This window comes from Hemitrygon akajei, chromosome 6 (genome assembly GCF_048418815.1).
Source record: "Hemitrygon akajei chromosome 6, sHemAka1.3, whole genome shotgun sequence".
Taxonomy (NCBI): Eukaryota; Metazoa; Chordata; class Chondrichthyes; order Myliobatiformes; family Dasyatidae; genus Hemitrygon; species Hemitrygon akajei.
In genome coordinates, this window is record NC_133129.1 from 90687069 (window position 1) to 90700598 (window position 13530).

Sequence of the window (13530 nt, forward strand, 5' to 3'; positions counted from 1 at the left end):
CATCACATCCCACCTCCTGTACTCGATACTTTGATTTACGTGGGTTGGCTGAGTGGCAGCTGGTGGGAGGGGCTGCAATGCTCCTTAGACAGGCCAATCGCCACCTCCCACAGGGGAAGCAGCTTTCAATGAGCAGGTAAGATTGACACTTCCGGAAGCAATGCCCGAAGGGCACCAAGAAAACCTTACCCCTTTTGACTGCTGGTTTGGGCAAGAAACACAAGAGGCCCAGGAAGGAGAGCTATTCCTTCTACAAGGTGATGAAGCAGGCTCATTTCATTTTTAATCTTTTTTATTGATTTAAAAATATATAAAGACAAGTACAAATCAGAGGAGAAGCAAATTCCAAGGAAAATAAAAACAACAAAAAAGGAGTGTACACTGTCAAAATCATATATAGTATAATATCGAACTCCTCAATATCCACAACTCCTCTTAACAATTCAAAACAAAGATCAAAAATTGCCATTATTAAGAAAAAGAAAAAACTAACCTGAAACAAAAAAAAGATTGGGCATTCCATTTGAGGACATAATTACAAAAAAGGGAAAAATGCTTCCAGTCAAATCTGAAAAGTCACGGAGAAGAAGAAAAAAAGATTACATAAAAAAATGAAAAAAAGTTTAAAAAAAAGGAGAAAGTTTAAATCATATGAAAATATTGAATGAAAGGTCGCCAGGTTTGCTCAAATTCAAAAGATGGATCAAACGTCCAACTTCTGATTTTCTCCAAGCTTAAACACGACATAATGGAGGAGAGCCAAAAAGCAGAAACATTTCCAGCTTTCTTCGGAGTGATCCCAAAAATTGCCGTAAGTGAATTAAGGCTGTTACCCTAACCCTAACACCAGCATCTCCTCTAAGGCCATAAGCATCATTAACAATATCGTTGAGTGCACTGCCTGGCCCATTACAACAAGCTCCCAGGAGATCCAGACTGCCAAGCGCCTGCTGGCTAAGTAAGCCATTTCAGAAGGGAGAAAGGCAGTGACCAAGTAGGCCAGCTCCAAGTGAAGCTCCACAATGTGACGACTGAAAACTTCACAACAAAAATTATTAATAATATATAGGTTAGGACTTTATTCTCTGGAGCCTAGGAAAACGAGGGTAGATTTGAGAGAAGTATACAAAATTAAGAGTTTATACATATGGTAGATGCAAGCTTTTTCCACTGAGGTTGGGCTAGACTATAACTACGTGTGATAGGCAGGATGAAAGATGAAATATTTAAGGGGAACATGAGGTGGAACTTCTTTACTCAGAGGGTGATGTGAATATGGAAGGAGCTGCCAGCAAAAATGATGGATGCAGATTTGACTGCAACATTGAAGCGAAATTTGGTTAAATACAGCATATGGATGGGAGGGGTATGGAGGGTTATAGTCCGGGCATAGGGCCAATGGGACTAGCCAGAATAATAGTTTTTCACAAATTAGATGGGTCAAAGAGCCTGTTTCCTTGCTGTAGTGCTCTTTGACTAAAGCAGGGGTCTCCAACCTTTTTTAGTGACATGGTCCAATACTATTAACTGGTTGGCAACCCCTGCTCTAAAGGGTGATCCAACATAGTATACACTCAGTGGCCACTTTATTAGGTACATCTGCTCATTAATGCAAATATCCAATCAGCCAATCATGTGGCTGTGACTCGATGCATAAAAGCATGCAGACGTGATCAAGAGGTTCAGTTGTTGCTCAGACCAAACATCAGAATGGGGAAGAAATGTGATCTAAGTGACTTTGACTGTGGAATGATTGCTGGTACCAGACGGAGTGGTTTGAGTATCTCAGAACCTGCTGATCTCCTGGGATTTTCATGCTGTCTCCAGAGTTTACAGAGAACGGTGCAAGAAACAAAACACATCCAGTGAGCGGCACTTCTGTGAGCGAAAATGCCTTGTGCGATAGTGCAAAAAACACAAAACATCCAGGTGAGCGGCACTTCTGTGAGCAGAATAGGAGGTCAGAGGAGAACATCAGACGTGTTCAAGCTGACAGTAACTCAGACAACCACGTGCTGCAACAGTGATGTGCAGAAGAGCATTACAGTAGGGTTAGAGATCTCCAAACACACAACACCCCGAACCTTAAAGTAGATGAGCTACAGAAGGAGAAGACTACTGAGTGGCCACTTCAGTAGCCAGAAGAGGTACCTAGTAAAGTGGCCACTGAATGTACATTCTTTGAAACCACCCAATTCGTGAATAAACTCTTCTCGGGCTTCCAGCCGGGTACAGATAGCAATTTTAACCAACGTTTCAATGACAAACTCTGCCATCTTTGTCAGGGATGAAGCCTGGGGCGTGTCTAGTCGGATGGTATTTATACCCCTGTCGTCCATCCCTGGTTGGCTAGTCCTCATCCAATCAGGTCTCCACTGTCCTATCTTGTTTACAGTCCAATTCCAGTTCTAGTTCTTGTTCTTATTTAGAGTGAGCCCTTTGTCTTTGTTAAAAAAAAAATTCCTCAAAGGTCTCACTCCAAGTAAGAAGTGAAATTCTTCATATATACCAGGAAAGCACTTGATCCTTTTTCACCCAATTCATATTCCCTGATGCATGTCCATTAGTAATGAAATATTTAAAAACACGAGCCTCGAGCCGAGTGGCATACTTCTCCCAATAACTTAGGTCCTAATCACAGAAAATCCTACAAAAAGTAGTGGATGCAGCCCAGTCCCCATCTTACTGCTGTTCTTGTCCCACTGCCTGCGCCGTTCATCATTGCCACTGGACTGGGAATCTGGGACTGTAGTTGCTGGACTGCAGCAACTACAGGTAAAATACTGGTAACCATCGGTAACAGACAGCCAACAAGTGTCGCTACACATTCCAGCGCCAAGGCGTGCCCACAATGCTCAGCAGAACGAGACAAGCAACAGCTCCTTCCCTCTCTCCCACCCACAGACAGGCCTCCAGTGTCCAGTGGACTCAGACTCACAAACCCATGGTTTCAGCTATCGGGTCTCAATTTCCAGTCTCGCCGATTTGATATTGATCCCACGACTCCTACCTCCTGCCCACATGAACCTCCAATACTAGGTCGATGGGAGTAACCAGTTTAAATGGTTCTGCATGTACTAGATGGGCCTATTTCTGTGCTGTACTTTTCTATGACCTGTGGACAAGGGGGCTCACCAGCCCTCAAAAAGAACATTTCTCTCTGAAGGGTCTCAGCCCGAAACATTGACTGTTTATTCCCCTCCAAAGATACCGCCCGACCTCCTGAGCTCCTCCAGCACTTTGAGTGTGTTGCTCTGGACTTCCAGCATCTGCAGAATCTCTTGAGTTTTGCTTTTGTTATCTTCTCAGGTTCTACAGAGCTTTAAAAAGTTAAAACAACTGCTGCGCAGGTTGTAGGAATTTCTTCCACGCCTCCCAATGCGTTTCCCACAGGATCTCCAGAAGGCAGTCGGAGGCCTCCAATCTCTGCCTCACTGCCTTTTCCCTCCCTAATCTTATGACCTCCATGCAGTCAAAAAAGCTTCCAGGTCGTGAGCAGTGTTGCCTAGTAACCTGGAGGTAGGAATGGGCATTGGCAACCTTGCAGGCATTGTTGGGTGTTAACAATAAAACCCAGGTGAGAGGCTGACTCATCCACTTCCCTCACCCACACACACTTCCTGTAGTGGCCAGAGATTCAAGGGCAAAGTACAAAATTAATCCCTGTTACATCACTGAGATCTGATACGTTACTACATTGATAATTGAAACCCTACGAAAGCTCGAATCACCAGAGGATTATGAACAATAGCACTCAATTCCCAAAACACTTTTCCCTTTTAATCTCAGAGAGGAATATTACCTCCCCCAATAATAACACAAACAATACTTTGACCATACAAATCGGATCAGTCAGCGGATTTAGTGTCAGTTTATTCCTTTATAAAGCATTTAAAAACAAGAACATCAAAATATTAGAGTTTGAGGAGATTTGGTATGTCACCAAAGGCACTCACAAATTTCTACAATTGTACTGTGGAGCGCATTCTAACTGGTTGCATCACCGTCTGGCATGGGGCAGGGAGGCGGGGGGGGCTCCTACACAGGATCGAAATAAGCTGCAGAAAGTTGTAAGCTGAGTTAGCTGAATCATGGCGCTAGCCTCCCCAGCATTCTGGACGTATCCAAGGGCAGGCGCCTCAAAAAGGTGACGCACGTCATGAAGAACCCTCATCACCCAGGACATGCCCTCTTCTCATTGCAGCCGCCAGGGAGGAGGTACAGGAGCCTGAAGGCACACACTCACCGATTCAGGAGCAGCTTCTTCCCCCTCTTTATGTTTTATTCCTTGGAATGTAAAAAATTGAGGGATACAAAATCACGAGGGGTACAGATAGGGTAAACGCAAGCAGGCTTCTTCCACGGAGATCGGGTGCAGCTACAACTAGAGGTCACGGGTTAAGGGTGAAAGGTGAAAAGTTTAAGGGGATCATTAGGAAAACTTCTTCGCTCAAGAGAGGTGCACGAAAAAATTGATAAGCTTGAAAATTTTAGTAGACGAAATAATATCAAAATTGTTGGACTTAAAGAAGATATAGAAGGAGAAGATCCAATACATTTTTTTCAAAAATGGATCCCAGAAAAATTGGAAATGGAAAGAGAAATTCCAATTGAGATTGAAAGGGCTCATAGATCCTTAAGGTCAAGACCTCAAGCTGATCAAAACCCACGATCAATTTTGATAAAATGCTTAAGATACCAAGACAAAGAAAAGATCCTGAAGGCGGCTGCCCAATGTGCCAAAAACAGAAACGGGCCATTGATGATAGAAGGGAAACCAGTTCTTTTTTATTCTGATATAAGTTACAACCTTTTGAAGAGAAAGAAGGAATTTAACCCAGCAAAAAAAGCCTTATGGGAAAAGGGTTATAAATTTACAATGCGTCATCCAGCAACATTGATAATTTTTTTGGAGGAGGGAAAAATTTTTTTTCCCGATTATCGAAAAGCGGAGGAGTTCGTACAAAAACTTTCATCTATTGGCTTCCACATAGAGGCTTCCAAACGTAATGGATTAAAGATGAAGATAGAGTCAATGAACAGAAGTGATGGACATTTATGGATATTATAGAAGAGAAAAGCAAAATTTTAGAACTACTAAATGAGAATAGTATTTTTTTTTCTTCTTATACATATACTTTTTTATGTTGCGGGGGAGCTTTGGATCGGTTACTACGGGATTCGCGAGTGTAATCATGGCGATTGCTATGACCCGTACAACAGAGGGGGGTAATGTTGTGTTTTTTTTCCACAACATTAGTAGGGGGGTATTTTGTTTTTTTCTTTATATTCTATTTTTTTTCTATCTTTTTGCCTGGATGATTGGTGGGGACACATATAGCAACATGGAGATTTTTGTAAAGATTTCCCAGGATACCACGAAAGTTGAAAGATTAGGTATTGTTATAGATTGGAGTAATATAATTTAAAAAAGAGAGGTGCACGAGTGTGCAAAGCACTGCCAGTGCAAGTGGTGTTCAATTTCAACACTGGAAGTTTGGGTAGGTACATGGATACGTATATCAGATTTCTGAATGGACATTGAACCCATAAACACTACTTCACTACTTTCTGTACTACCTATTTAATTTTATTTCTATTTCATATAAACTTCTTACTGCATCTCATGGATTTTGTTATTCTGTATTGCATTGTACCGCTGCTACATAACAACAAATTCCACAACGTATGCCAGTGATATTGAACCTGATTCTGGTTTTTTATCAAAGAAGAGGAAAAGAAATCTGTGGGCAGCAGGGTAGCATAACACTATTACATCACCAGTCGGGGTTCAATGTCTGCCGCTGTCTGAAAGGAGTTTGTACATTCTCCCGTCACTACATGGGTTTCCTCCGAGTGCACCAGTTCCTGCCCACATTACAAAGACCTACAGTTAGGGTTAGCGAATTGTGGGCAAGCTGTGTTGGTGCTGGAAGTGTGGCGACACTTTCGGACTGCCCACACAATCCTTGCTGATTTGATTAGATACAAATGGTGCACTTGTCCATGCTGAGCCATTTAAACTGCCTACTCCCACCGGCCTGCACCGACCGGGACCAGAGCCCTCCATACATCTATCCAAACTTCCCATAAGCATTAAAATCGAGTTTGGATGCACCACTTGCGCTGGCAGCTCGTCCCACACTCTCACCACCCTCTGAGTGAAGAAATTTCCCTTCATGTTCTTCTTAAACATTTCATCATTCATCCTTAACCCATGACCTCTGGTTGTAGTCCAACCCAACCTCAGTGGAAAAAGCCTGTTTGCATTTACCCTATCTAGACCCCTCATAGTTTTGTATACCTCTGTCAAATCTCCTCTCTATCTTCTGCATTCTGAGGAATAAAATTCTAATCTATTCAACCTTTCCTTTTAACTCAGGGCCTCCAGACTCAGCAACATCTTTGTAAATTTTCTCTGTACTCGACTAACCTTGTTTACATCTTTCCTGCAGGTCGGTGACCAAAACTGCACACAATACTCCAAATCAGGCCTCATCAACATCTTATACAACTTCAACATAACATCCCATCTCCTGTACTCAATACTTTGATCTATGAAGGGCAAGGTGTCAAAAGCTTTCTTTACGACCCTATCTACCCGTGACGCCAAGTTCAACGAATTATGGACCTGTATTCCCATTCAACGAATTATGAACCCGTATTTACGGTTGGATTAAGAACAAAGGAAGTACTAGATTAATTAAGAGAAGGTTGAGCTCGTGTTCTTATACCTTTATGGTGACAGCACAATAATTAATAATAAAAACTGAGCAATCAATTGCAGATTAGTTCAACACCGACATGGGTTGAGAGGTATTTACTGTTAGGTAAATCACTCTAACAGTCCTACAAAAACTTTACCAAAACTACCCCCTTACGACTGGGGCCGCCAGTCCACAACCTCTACCTCACTGTTGAAGTCTGTTGCACTGGAAGTCACCAGTTTCCTCAGAAAACGCTGCACTCATCAGAATCCATTTCTCAGATTGCTCAAGAGTTGCAACATATACACATCAGCAAATAGAAAAAGCTGATTTAAGAATTACAAAAGAATTACATCAGAAAATCTTGACCTCCAGCTAGAATCTTCCCGCACAAGTGCTATTAAGTTCAAAGTAAAAGTTATTACCAGAGTACATACATATGTCACCACCCCGAGATTCTTCTCCTGTGGGCATACTCAGCAAATCTATAGAGTAGTAACTATAAACAGGATCAATGCAAGAGAACGAGCATAGAAGACAACAAACTGTGCAAATGCAAATATTAATAAATAGCAATACAGCAAGAGGATGAAATAAAAAGCTAAAGAGTCCTCAAAGTGAGATTGTTGGTCATCTATCTCAATAGTCGAGTGTAGTTACCCTCCTCTGTTCAAGAGCCTGATGGTTGAGGGGTAGGAACTGTTTCTGAACCTGGAGGTGTGAGTCCTGAGGCTCCTGTACCTTCTACCTGATGGTAGTAGCGAGAAGAGCCACGGCCTGGGTGGTGGGGGCCCCTGATGATGGGACGCTGCTTTCCTACGACAGTGTATCATGTAGATGTGCTCAGTGGTTGGGAGGGCTTTACCGTGATGTGCTGGGCTGAATCCATGAGACATACAGTACTGGGCAAAAATCTTAGATAGGGAGCCCAAGACTTTCACACAGTACTGTAGTAATTTTATGTATTTCACTGTACTGCGGACGCAAAAAAAAACCCAACAAATTACATGACATATGTGAGTGATGATAAACCTGAATCTCATATGGGTCTTTATTGTGGACTGAGAGTGGGAAGGGGGGCAGGGAGAGGTGAATCATGGCTGGGAAAAAGGGAAGGGAGAAGGGGAAGGGAGTGGGAGGCACCAGAGAGACATTCTGTAATGATCAATAAACCAATTGTTTGGAATCAAATGACCTTGCCTGGTGTCTCAGGGCTGGGTGTGTCTCCACCCACGTCACTGATGTGTTCAAATGATCTAAGTGAATGGTACGCATTTCACAACATATGCCAGTGATATTAAACCTGAATCTGAACTACAGGTCCTGCTGCAAGGTTTTGAACTGAATTATCGATGATTTCCTCCCACCCTCAAATGCTGCTGAACCACAAATTTTCCTCAGCAGGCTGTTTGCCGCTGTAAAGCATAGATCAAAATTCACCAATCTGTCCCAACTTTGCCTGATCACAGTGGGGGTGACCACTGAACAAACAATGGCAAATCAGCACACCCCTACAGAGACACAGAGACAGAATCAGGAGAAAGACTTATGGGATGGAGAACACAGTGTGTCGGGCAGCATCAGTGGAGGGAAATGGACAGTCCTACAGTGTGGGTCGAGACACTTCATCTAGGCTCATCTACTGTACTTGGGGGAAAGATTTTGAAGGAGAGACACATTGACACCAGCATTGTGGAGGAGGCCAACGTTAACAGGATCTCTACCACAATAAAGCTACACCAACTCCAATGTCATCTGGATGCCTAACGCTCTTCTACCCAAACAGATCCTTTACTCCCAGTTGAAGGAAAGTCTGTGAACCCCCGGTGAGCAAAGAAAACGTTTCAAAGATAACATCAATATCAGCCCGAAGAAATTCAACCTTACACCTAAAAACTAGGAAGACATTGCACTCAATAGATAGGCCTGGAGGAAATCTGTTCAAGAGGGAGCCGCGCCACACGTGGACCTCGTCCGCTGCACCGCAGCAGCTGCGACTGAACAACCAACACACCCAACCACCAACTACCCGAGGACCCACCAACAGACAATCTTCAGGACATCACACTCGACTTGAGTGATCACACTGCCACTACTTGTGGGGGGGGCGGGGGGAAGAGAGTCTTGCATTTACATTGTACCCTTCGGACCATCCTCAAAGCACTTTACAACCAACCTGAAGTGAACTTTGAATTACGGTGCCTTCCCAGAAGTACAGACAGGAGTTAAAAGCTGAGCACTGTTACAGGAACAGTTTAAATAAACCTGCAACACCCCACCCACACATTATGATTTTCTTTTTGTTGTGGTGCAGCTCTCCCCACACATGTACCAGATCACCACCACCGCAATATGGCAACAGCCGCATGCAATATCTTTGAAAAAAATGCAAGTGCGCACATGCAGGTGTGTGCCTCTATGTACATGCGCTCCTGCATCTGTATGCCTGTGTGTCTATCCATGTATATGTATGTGCATACGTGAGAGTGTGTGTGTACACTTTACGAATGTTCACTTTACGCCACTTCGCTTTTACAAAAGACCTACATTAGTAATGTTTTTGCATTACAAAGAGTATATTTGCTTTTACGAAAATTTTCCCCATATAAATTAATGGTTCTTCGTTTTACACCATTTTGGCTTAAGAAAGGTTTCATAGGAATGCTCTACCTTTGTAAGGGGGGGAGGGGCACCTGTGTGTGTGTGTGTGTGTATGTATATATGTGTATAGACATATGTGTATGTATGTCAGAATATGCATGCATGTGTGCATATATTTGTCCATGTCTGTGTGGATGCATGTGAGCATACATGTGCATTATGTACATGTATGTTTGTTATGAAGTTGTGTACCTGTACTCATAAGTATGCGTGCACATATGTATGTTGTGTTTACGTATACATTGTGTGTAAATGAGTGCTTGTGTACATATGTACATGCATGCATTATGTGTGCATATACACACATATATACGTTGTCTGTATGAGATTCCTCCCGCAATCGAATTACCTGCTATGACTGTACTTGGGGGGTGACTATCGGGCCAAAGGAGTCCAGCAACAGAAGCAGGAGTGCGCTGAAGTGGAGACTGAGACAGGGAAGAGAATCGCGGGAAGGGAGGGAGGGAGGATACGAAGGGCGAGGACGCACCCAGCGGCCCTCACCTCACCTCACCTCACCTCACTCCACCCCACCCACCCAACCCTCACCCAGGACAATGGCCAAGCACACACCTGTTTCCAGTCTCAGCCTTCCGTCTCCTCGCACTTCTACACACCTCAAGAAACACACACACACACAACTCCCCTTCTTCTTCCTGGTCCTGCCCCCGATCGGAGCCCGGACATCCAAATGTGAACACTGCCAACGCCTCCTGCCTCTCCCAGGCCCCAGGGTCTAAATTCCACAGGTCCCGATTTCCATGAGCACACCTCCCACCGCCAACACGCATGCGCGCATTCGCATGGCTCTCTGGGAAATGTAGTACGTCTGCGAAACCCCTCGATTTATTTTACACATCAAACTCAATTATTATTAAGAGAAAACCAAATTAAACAGTTAAAATAAATCAAAGAAGTATAAAAGTATAAGTTTAATAAATAACATCTATTTACAGAAATTCACCAGTTCGCTTGCGTTTTGGGCTCCTGGGAATTGTAGTCCTTCGGTTTTTACTTCATTTTCAAGAATCAGAGTCGAGTTTATTGTCATTGAAATATGTCTTGAAATTTGTTTTTTGTGACAGCAGTACAGTGCAAGATATAAAAAGTTACAATAAAAATAAAATCAGTAAATAGTGCATCAGTAAATTGAACCCATGAACACTACCTCACCAATTCTTTAAATTTCTGTTTTAACACTACTTATTTTAGCTTAACTATTTAATATACATATGTACTTACTGTAATTTATTTTTTCTCATATTTTTATCATGTATTGTATTGTGCTACTGCCACAATGTTAACAATTTTCTGGACATATGCTGGTGATATTGAACCTGATTCTGTTCATAGGTTCATAGGCAGTTCAAAAGTTTGATGGGGGAGGGGAAGAAGTTGTTCATACAAGTGTGCGTCTTCGGACTCCCATACCTCTCCCTGATAGTAGCAATGAGAAGAGGGCATGTCCCAAGTGGTGAGGGTACTTTAAGGATAGATGTTGCCGTCTTTTGAAGTCCTGGATGGTGGGGAGGCTGGTGTCCATGATAGAGATGACTGAGTCTACAGCCCTCTGCAGCTTCTTTTAATCCTGAGCATTGGGGCCTCACACCAGACGTCGATGCTCTCTGAAGTACAACTGCAGGAAATACCTAGAGTCTTTGGTGACATACCAAATCTGTGGCATTGAATTCCTCAGATTCACCCCCCCCCCCCCATGAAGAAATTCCTCCAGTTTTGGAAGCATCCTTTCCACTTCTTTGTGATTGCATCAATATGTTGGGCTTAGGATAGATCCCCCACAAGAGACTCATCCAGAAAGTCATGAGGCATGAGGTCATTGGAACCTTGGATAAAACATTGGCTTACAGGAAGAAAGCAGAGGGTAGTAGTGGAAGGAAAGTTTTCTGCCTGGAGGTTGGTGACTAGTGGAGTGCCTCAGGGATCTGTCCTGGTGTGGTGAACTACATATACCTGTCTGGACACGCCCCCCCCCCCCCCTGCTGACTGCTCCTGTGGCTCCTCCCATAGACCCCGGTATAAAGGCGATTGGGGCCTGAGCCCTGCCCCTCAGTCTCCAGGATGTAGGATGGTGGTCAATTGCTGCTTGTTCTTTCTTCCAGTCAATAAAAGCCGATATCTCGCCTCACGTCTCAGAGAGTTATTGATGGTGCATCACCTGGGACCCCTGCTATTTGTGATTTTTATAAATGACCTGGATGTAGAGGCGGAAGGATGGGTGAGTAAGTTTGCGGATGACATGAAGATTGGAGGAGTTGTGGATGGAGCTGTAGGTTGTCGATGGTTACAAGAGGATATAGACAGGCTGCAGAGTTGGGCAGAAAAGTCGCAGATGGAGTTCAATCTGGACAAGTGTGAGGTGATGCATTTTAGAAGGACAAACCATAAGGCTGAGTACAAGGTTAATGGTCTTTTACTTAAGAGTGTGGATGAACAGAGGGACCTTGGGGTTCAAATCCATACATCCCTCAAGGTTGCTGCACAGGTTGATAGGATAGTTAAGAAGGCCTGTGGGATGCTAGGCTTCATTAACAGGGGGATTGAGTTCAAGAGTAGAGAGGTCATGTTGCAACTCTACAAATCTCTGGTGAGACCACACTTAGAGTATTGTGTTCAGTTCTGGTCACCTCATTATAGGAAGGATGTGGAAGCTATGGAGAGGGTGCAGAGGAGATTTACCAGGATGTTGCCTGGTTTGGAGAACAAGTCTTATGAGGCAAGATTAGCAGATCTGGGACTTTTCTCTTTGGAGCGTAGAAGGATGACTTGAAAGAGGTCTACAAGATTATGAGAGGCATAGATAGGGTGGATAGTCAGTACCTGTTTCCCAGGGCACCAATAGCAAACACCAGAGGGCATATGTACAAACTTAAAGGAGGGAAGTTTAGAGGAGACATCAGGGGTAAGTTTTTTACATAGAGGGTTGTGAGTGCCTGGAATGACTTGCCAGGGATGGTGGTGGAGGCTAAAACATTAGGGGTATTTAAGAGCCTCTTGGACAGGCACATGGATAAAAGAAAAATAGAGGGTTACAGGGTGGTGTGGGTTTAGTACTTTTTTTTAAAGAAATATGTGGGTCGGCACAACATTGAGGGCTGAAGGGCCTGTACTGTGCTGTAGTGTTCTAGATGTTTCCACCCAGCAACTTCAGAATCAGCATCACTGGCATATGTCGTGAAATCTGTTGACTTCGTGGCAGCGCAATACATAATAGCAGAAAAAATGTGAATTACAGTAATTGAGTAGCGCTCATTAAAAATAAAAAAAAGTAGTGAGGTAGTGTTCATGGGCTCAACGTCCTTGGCAGAGGGGAAGAAGCTGTTCCTGAATCATTAGGTACCTCCTCCCTGATGGTAGCATGGCCTGGGTGATGGGGGTCCTTAATGATGGATGCCGCCTTTTTCAGGCATCGCTCCTTGAAGCTGCTCACCTTTTTCACTGCTGACCCCTCAATGAGGACTGGTGTGTGATCAGCCTGATTTCCCCTTCCCAAAGTCCACAACCAATTCCTTAGTCTCTCAGATTGTTAGTGTGAGGTTGTTGTAGCGACACCACTTAACCATCTCACTCCTGTACGCATCCTCGTCACCATTTGAGATTCTGTACTGTCGTCGGGGATTTTCTGGAAGGCGTTTCTGCTGTGCCTATCAATCAGGAGTGTAGAGTGCATTATGGCCTGATCAGGAATCGAACTCAGGTCGCTGGGTTGAAAGTCCAGCACTCTACCACTGAGCAAACCCAATTGCAGAAACCCACGATGCAGACTCAAAACCAAGTTTTACTTTCTTTTAGCCAAGATGAACTAATAAAAAACAGCCATGGGTATAAACAGAAACCAGTCCAACTCAAAAATACACTAATCCAAATTCAAATTCAGTAATCCAAGTTCTTGACACACAAATAAGATCGATAAATTGAGGTTGATAAATAGATTCTTGATTGGTCAGGGTAAGAAGGGATACGGGGAAAAGGCAGGAAGTCGGGGCTGAGAGAAAAATTAGGTCAGCCATGCATGACGAAATGGTGGAGCGGACTCCGTAGGCCAAATGAGCTAATTCTGCTTCTGTATCTAATGGCAGGCAGCAAGCAGACATCAACAAATGCAGAAAAGGCTTTTTTTTCGATGAATGGTCGCTGAGGGAAG

At 43.6% G+C, this 13530-nt stretch overlaps 1 protein-coding gene across 3 annotated transcripts in view; it reads right to left on the bottom strand.

Annotated features, from left to right (window-relative positions):
• The window catches only part of LOC140729253 (nucleotidyltransferase MB21D2-like), a 56630-nt gene extending 46491 nt beyond the window's left edge, over positions 1-10139 (bottom strand). The window contains exon 1 of one of the 3 annotated variants that reach the window (XM_073048827.1): positions 9986-10139. The gene's annotated coding sequence lies outside the window, so the exon portion shown is untranslated. Of the gene's footprint in view, positions 1-9717; positions 9814-9941 lie in introns of those variants that run through there. The other 2 variants (XM_073048826.1, XM_073048828.1) reach the window with 2 other exon arrangements.
• Positions 10140-13530: the final 3391 nt, after the last annotated feature.